The sequence below is a fragment of the Haematobia irritans genome, chromosome 3 (genome assembly GCF_050003625.1).
Source record: "Haematobia irritans isolate KBUSLIRL chromosome 3, ASM5000362v1, whole genome shotgun sequence".
NCBI lineage: Eukaryota > Metazoa > Arthropoda > Insecta > Diptera > Muscidae > Haematobia > Haematobia irritans.
The window spans coordinates 75,622,984-75,630,677 of record NC_134399.1 but is presented as its reverse complement, the minus strand read 5'-3'; positions in this window follow the sequence as shown (position 1 = coordinate 75,630,677).

Sequence of the window (7,694 nt, the reverse complement as noted above, 5' to 3'; positions counted from 1 at the left end):
TGGACAAAAGAAGTTTTTCATATAAAAATTTAAATTTTTTTAGGTTTTGGGTGGATTTTTCAATTTTTTGAGGGTGGTCACGAATTAAAGTCCTTTTCGCTCTTGGACGCATATTTAAGGAGATATGGGCAAAAGAAGTTTTTCATATAAAAATTTCAATTTTTTTAGGTTTTGGGTGGATTTTTAATTTTTTGACGGTGGTCACGAATTAAAGCCCTTTTCGCTCTAGGACGCATATTTAAGGAGATATGGGCAAAAGAAGTTTTTCATATAAAAATTTCAATTTTTTTAGGTTTTGGGTGGATTTTTCAATTTTTTGAGGGTGGTCACGAATTAAAGTCCTTTTCGCTCTAGGACGCATATTTAAGGAGATATGGGCAAAAGAAGTTTTTCATATAAAAATTTCAATTTTTTTAGGTTTTGGGAGGATTTTTCAATTTTTTTTGGGGTGGTCACGAAATAAAGTCCTTTTCGCGCTAGGACGCATAGTTTAGGAGATATGGACAAAAGAAGTTTTTCATATAAAAATTTCAATTTTTTTAGATTTTGGGTGGATTTTTCAATTTTTTGAGGGTGGTCACGAATTAAAGTCCTTTTCGCTCTAGAACGCATATTTAAGGAGATATGGGCAAAAGAAGTTTTTCATATAAAAATTTCAATTTTTTTAGGTTTTGGGTGGATTTTTCAACTTTTTTGGGGTGGTCACGAATTAAAGTCCTTTTCGCTCTAGGACGCTTAGTTTAGGAGATATGGGCAAAAGAAGTTTTTCATATAAAAATTTCATTTTTTTAGGTTTTGAGTGGATTTTTGAATTTTTTGAGGGTGGTCACGAATTAAAGTCCTTTTCGCTCTAGGACGCATATTTAAGTAGATATGGGCAAAAGAAGTTTTTCATATAAAAATTTCAATTTTTTTTAGGTTTTGGGTGGATTTTTCAATTTTTTGAGGGTGGTCACGAATTAAAGTCCTTTTCGCTCTAGGACGCATATTTAAGGAGATATAGCCAAAAGAAGTTTTTCATATAAAAATTTCAATTTTTTTAGGTTTTGGGTGGATTTTTCAATTTTTTGAGGGGGGTCACGAATTAAAGTCCTTTTCGCTCTAGGACGCATATTTAAGGAGATATGGGCAAAAGAAGTTTTTCATATAAAAATTTCAATTTTTTTAGGTTTTGAGTGGATTTTTCATTTTTTTGGGGGTGGTCACGAATTAAAGTCCTTTTCGCTCTAGGACGAATATTTAAGGAGATATGGGCAAAAGAAGTTTTTCATATAAAAATTTCAATTTTTTTAGGTTTTGGGTGGATTTTTCAATTTTTGTGGGGTGGTCACGAAATAAAGTCCTTTTCGCTCTAGGACGCATAGTTTAGGAGATATGGGCAAAAGAATTTTTTCATATAAAAATTTCATTTTTTTAGGTTTTGGGTGGATTTTTCAATTTTTTGAGGGTGGTCGCGAATTAAAGTCCTTTTCGCTCTAGGACGCATATTTAAGGAGATATGGGCAAAAGAAGTTTTTCATATAAAAATTTAAACTTTTTTAGGTTTTGAGTGAACTTTTCAATTTTTTGGGGGTGGTCACGAATTAAAGTCCTTTTCGCTCTAAGACGCATATTTAAGGAGATACGGCCAAAAGAAGTTTTTCATATAAAAATTTCAATTTTTTTAGGTTTTGGGTGGATTTTTCAATTTTTTAAGGGTGGTCACGAATTATCATCCTTTTCGCTCTAGGAGGCATATTTAAGGAGATATGGGCAAAAGAAGTTTTTCATATAAAAATTTCAATTTTTTTAGGTTTTGGGTGGATTTTTGAATTTTTTGAGGGTGGTCGCGAATTAAAGCTCTTTTCGCTCTAGGACGCATATTTAAGGAGATATGGGCAAAAGAAGTTTTTCATATAAAAATTTTCTATTTTTTTAGGTTTTGGGTGGATTTTTGAATTTTTTGAGGGTGGTCACGAATTAAAGTCCTTTTCGCTCTAGGACGCATATTTAAGGAGATATGGGCAAAAGAAGTTTTTCATATAAAAATTTCAATTTTTTTAGGTTTTGGGTGGATTTTTCAATTTTTTGAGGGTGGTCACGAAATAAAGTCCTTTTCGCTCTTGGACGCATAGTTTAGGAGATATGGACAAAAGAAGTTTTTCATATAAAAATTTCAATTTTTTTAGGTTTTGGGTGGATTTTTCAATTTTTTGAGGGTGGTCACGAATTGAAGTCCTTTTCGCTCTAGGACGCATATTTAAGGAGATATGTGCAAAAGAAGTTTTTCATATAAAAATTTCAATTTTTTTAGGTTTTGGGTGGATTTTTGAATTTTTTGAGGGTGGTCGCGAACTAAAGCTCTTTTCGCTCTAGGACGCATATTTAAGGAGATATGGGCAAAAGAAGTTTTTCATATAAAAATTTCAATTTTTTTAGGTTTTGGGTGGATTTTTGAATTTTTTGAGGGTGGTCACGAATTAAAGTCCTTTTCGCTCTAGGACGCATATTTAAGGAGATATGGGCAAAAGAAGTTTTTCATACTTCAATTTTTTTAGGTTTTGGGTGGATTTTTCAATTTTTTTGGGGTGGTCACGAAATAAAGTCCTTTTCGCTCTAGGACGCATAGTTTAGGAGATATGGACAAAAGAAGTTTTTCATATAAAAATTTCAATTTTTTTAGGTTTTGGGTGGATTTTTCAATTTTTTGAGGGTGGTCACGAATTAAAGTCCTTTTCGCTCTAGGACGCATATTTAAGGAGATATGGGCAAAAGAAGTTTTTCATATAAAAATTTAAATTTTTTTAGGTTTTGAGTGGACTTTTCAATTTTTTGGGGGTGGTCACGAATTAAAGTCCTTTTCGCTCTAGGACGTATATTTAAGGAGATATGGCCAAAAGAAGTTTTTCATATAAAAATTTCAATTTTTTTAGATTTTGGTCACGAATTAAAGTTCTTTTCGCTCTAGGACGCTTAGTTTAGGAGATATGGGCAAAAGAAGTTTTTCATATAAAAATTTCAATTTTTTTAGGTTTTGGGTGGATTTTTCAATTTTTTGAGGGTGGTCACGAATTAAAGTCCTTTTCGCTGTAGGACGCATATTTAAGGAGATATGGGCAAAAGAAGGTTTTCATATAAAAATTTAAATTTTTTTTAGGTTTTGGGTGGATTTTTCAATTTTTTTGGGGTTGTCACGAATTAAAGTCCTTTTCGCTCTAGGACGCTTAGTTTGGGAGATATGGGCAAAAGACGTTTTTCATATAAAAAGTTCATTTTTTTTTTAGGTTTTGGGTGGATTTTTCAATTTTTTGAGGGTGGTCACGAATTAAAGTCCTTTTCGCTCTAGGACGCATATTTAAGGAGATATGGGCAAAAGAAGTTTTTCATATAAAAATTTCAATTTTTTTAGATTTTGGGTGGATTTTTCAAATTTTTTGAGGGTGGTCACAAAATAAAGTCGTTTTCGCTCTGTGACGCATATTTAAGGAGATATGGGCAAAAGAAGAAGTTTTTCATATAAAAATTTCAATTTTTTTAGGTTTTGGGTGGATTTTTGAATTTTTTGAGGGTGGTCACGAATTAAAGTCCTTTTCGCTCTAGGACGCTTAGTTTAGGAGATATGGGCAAAAGACGTTTTTCATATAAAAATTTCATTTTTTTTTAGGTTTTTGGGTGGATTTTTCAATTTTTTGAGGGTGGTCACGAATTAAAGTCCTTTTCGCTCTAGGACGCATATTTAAGGAGATATGGGCAAAAGAAGTTTTTCATATAAAAATTTCAATTTTTTTAGGTTTTGGGTGGATTTTTCAAATTTTTTTAGGGTGGTCACAAAATAAAGTCCTTTTCGCTCTGTGACGCATATTTAACGAGATATGAGCAAAAGAAGAAGTTTTTCATATAAAAATTTCAATTTTTTTAGGTTTTGGGTGGATTTTTGAATTTTTTGAGGGTGGTCACGAATTAAAGTCCTTTTCGCTCTAGGACGCATATTTAAGGAGATATGGGCAAAAGAAGTTTTTCATATAAAAATTTCAATTTTTTTAGGTTTTGGGTGGATTTTTGAATTTTTTGAGGGTGGTCACGAATTAAAGTCCTTTTCGCTCTAGGACGCATATTTAAGGAGATATGGGCAAAAGAAGTTGTTCATATAAAAATTTCAATTTTTTTAAGTTTTGGGTGGATTTTTTAATTTTTTGAGGGTGGTCACGAATTAAAGTCCTTTTCGCTCTAGGACGCATATTTAAGGAGATATGGACAAAAGAAGTTTTTCATATAAAAATTTCAATTTTTTTAGGTTTTGGGTGGATTTTTCAATTTTTTGAGGGTGGTCACGAATTAAAGTCCTTTTCGCTCTAGGACGCATATTTAAGGAGATATGGGCAAAAGAAGTTTTTCATATAAAAATTTAAATTTTTTTAGGTTTTGAGTGGACTTTTCAATTTTTTGGGGGTGGTCACGAATTAAAGTCCTTTTCGCTCTAGGACGCATATTTAAGGAGATATGGCCAAAAGAAGTTTTTCATATAAAAATTTCAATTTTTTTAGGTTTTGGGTGGATTTTTCAATTTTTTGAGGGTGGTCACGAATTAAAGTTCTTTTCGCTCTAGGACGCATATTTAAGGAGATATAGCCAAAAGAAGTTTTTCATTAAAAAATTTCATTTTTTTTAGGTTTTGGGTGGATTTTTCAATTTTTTGAGGGTGGTCACGAATTAAAGTCCTTTTCGCTCTAGGACGCATATTTAAGTAGATATGGGCGAAAGAAGTTTTTCATATAAAATTTTCAATTTTTTTAGGTTTTGGGTGGATTTTTCAATTTTTTGAGGGTGGTCACGAATTAAAGTCCTTTTCGCTCTAGGACGCATATTTAAGGAGATATAGCCAAAAGAAGTTTTTCATATAAAAATTTCAATTTTTTTAGGTTTTGAGTGGATTTTTCAATTTTTTGAGGGTGGGCACGAATTAAAGTCCTTTTCGCTCTGGGAAGCATATTTAAGGAGATATGGGCAAAAGAAGTTTTTCATATAAAAATCTCAATTTTTTTAAGGTTTTGGGTGGATTCTTTAATTTTTTGGGGGTGGTCACGAATTAAAGTCCTTTTCGCTCTAGGACGCATATTTTAGGAGATATGGCCAAAAGAAGTTTTTCATATAAAAATTTCAATTTTTTTAAGTTTTGGGTGGATTTTTCAATTTTTTGAGGGTGGTCACGAATTAAAGTCCTTTTCGCTCTAGGACGCATATTTAAGGAGATATAGCCAAAAGAAGTTTTTCATATAAAAATTTCAATTTTTTTAGGTTTTGGGTGGATTTTTCAATTTTTTGAGGGTGGTCACGAATTAAAGTCCTTTTCGCTCTAGGACGCATATTTAAGGAGATATGGGCAAAAGAAGTTTTTCATATAAAAATTTCAATTTTTTTTAGGTTTTGAGTGGATTTTTCAATTTTTTTGGGGTGGCCACGAAATAAAGTCCTTTTCGCTCTAGGACGCATATTTAAGGAGATATGGGCAAAAGAAGTTTTTCATATAAAAATTTCAATTTTTTTAGGTTTTGGGTGGATTTTTGAATTTTTTGAGGGTGGTCACGAATTAAAGTCCTTTTCGCTCTAGGACGCATATTTAAGGAGATATGGGCAAAAGAAGTTGTTCATATAAAAATTTCAATTTTTTTAAGTTTTGGGTGGATTTTTTAATTTTTTGAGGGTGGTCACGAATTAAAGTCCTTTTCGCTCTAGGACGCATATTTAAGGAGATATGGACAAAAGAAGTTTTTCATATAAAAATTTCAATTTTTTTAGGTTTTGGGTGGATTTTTCAATTTTTTGAGGGTGGTCACGAATTAAAGTCCTTTTCGCTCTAGGACGCATATTTAAGGAGATATGGGCAAAAGAAGTTTTTCATATAAAAATTTAAATTTTTTTAGGTTTTGAGTGGACTTTTCAATTTTTTGGGGGTGGTCACGAATTAAAGTCCTTTTCGCTCTAGGACGCATATTTAAGGAGATATGGCCAAAAGAAGTTTTTCATATAAAAATTTCAATTTTTTTAGGTTTTGGGTGGATTTTTCAATTTTTTGAGGGTGGTCACGAATTAAAGTTCTTTTCGCTCTAGGACGCATATTTAAGGAGATATAGCCAAAAGAAGTTTTTCATTAAAAAATTTCATTTTTTTTAGGTTTTGGGTGGATTTTTCAATTTTTTGAGGGTGGTCACGAATTAAAGTCCTTTTCGCTCTAGGACGCATATTTAAGTAGATATGGGCGAAAGAAGTTTTTCATATAAAATTTTCAATTTTTTTAGGTTTTGGGTGGATTTTTCAATTTTTTGAGGGTGGTCACGAATTAAAGTCCTTTTCGCTCTAGGACGCATATTTAAGGAGATATAGCCAAAAGAAGTTTTTCATATAAAAATTTCAATTTTTTTAGGTTTTGAGTGGATTTTTCAATTTTTTGAGGGTGGGCACGAATTAAAGTCCTTTTCGCTCTGGGAAGCATATTTAAGGAGATATGGGCAAAAGAAGTTTTTCATATAAAAATCTCAATTTTTTTAAGGTTTTGGGTGGATTCTTTAATTTTTTGGGGGTGGTCACGAATTAAAGTCCTTTTCGCTCTAGGACGCATATTTAAGGAGATATGGCCAAAAGAAGTTTTTCATATAAAAATTTCAATTTTTTTAAGTTTTGGGTGGATTTTTCAATTTTTTGAGGGTGGTCACGAATTAAAGTCCTTTTCGCTCTAGGACGCATATTTAAGGAGATATAGCCAAAAGAAGTTTTTCATATAAAAATTTCAATTTTTTTAGGTTTTGGGTGGATTTTTCAATTTTTTGAGGGTGGTCACGAATTAAAGTCCTTTTCGCTCTAGGACGCATATTTAAGGAGATATGGGCAAAAGAAGTTTTTCATATAAAAATTTCAATTTTTTTTAGGTTTTGAGTGGATTTTTCAATTTTTTTGGGGTGGCCACGAAATAAAGTCCTTTTCGCTCCAGGACGCATATTTAAGGAGATATGGCCAAAAGAAGTTTTTCATATAAAAGTTTCAATTTTTTTAGGTTTTGGGTGGATTTTTCAATTTTTTGAGGGTGGTCACGAAATAAAGTCCTTTTCGCTCTAGGACGCTTAGTTTAGGAGATATGGGCAAAAGAAGTTTTTCATATAAAAATTTAAATTTTTTTAGGTTTTGGGTGGATTTTTCAATTTTTGGGGGTGGTCACGAATTAAAGTCCTTTTCGCTCTAGGACGCATATTTAAGGAGATATGGACAAAAGAAGTTTTTCATATAAAAATTTAATTTTTTTTAGGTTTTGGGTGGATTTTTCAATTTTTTTAGGGTGGTCACGAATTAAAGTCCTTTCGCTCTAGGACGCATATTTAAGGAGATATGGGCAAAAGAAGTTTTTCATATAAAAATTTCAATTTTTTTAGGTTTTGGGTGGATTTTTGAATTTTTTGAGGGTGGTCACGAATTAAAGCCCTTTTCGCTCTAGGACGCATATTTAAGGAGATATGGGCAAAAGAAGTTTTTCATATAAAAATTTCAATTTTTTTAGGTTTTGGGTGGATTTTTTAATTTTTTGAGGGTGGTCACGAATTAAAGTCCTTTTCGCTCTAGGACGCATATTTAAGGAGATATGGGCAAAAGAAGTTTTTCATATAAAAATTTAAATTTTTTTAGGTTTTGGGTGGATTTTTTAATTTTTGAGGGTGGTCACGAATTAA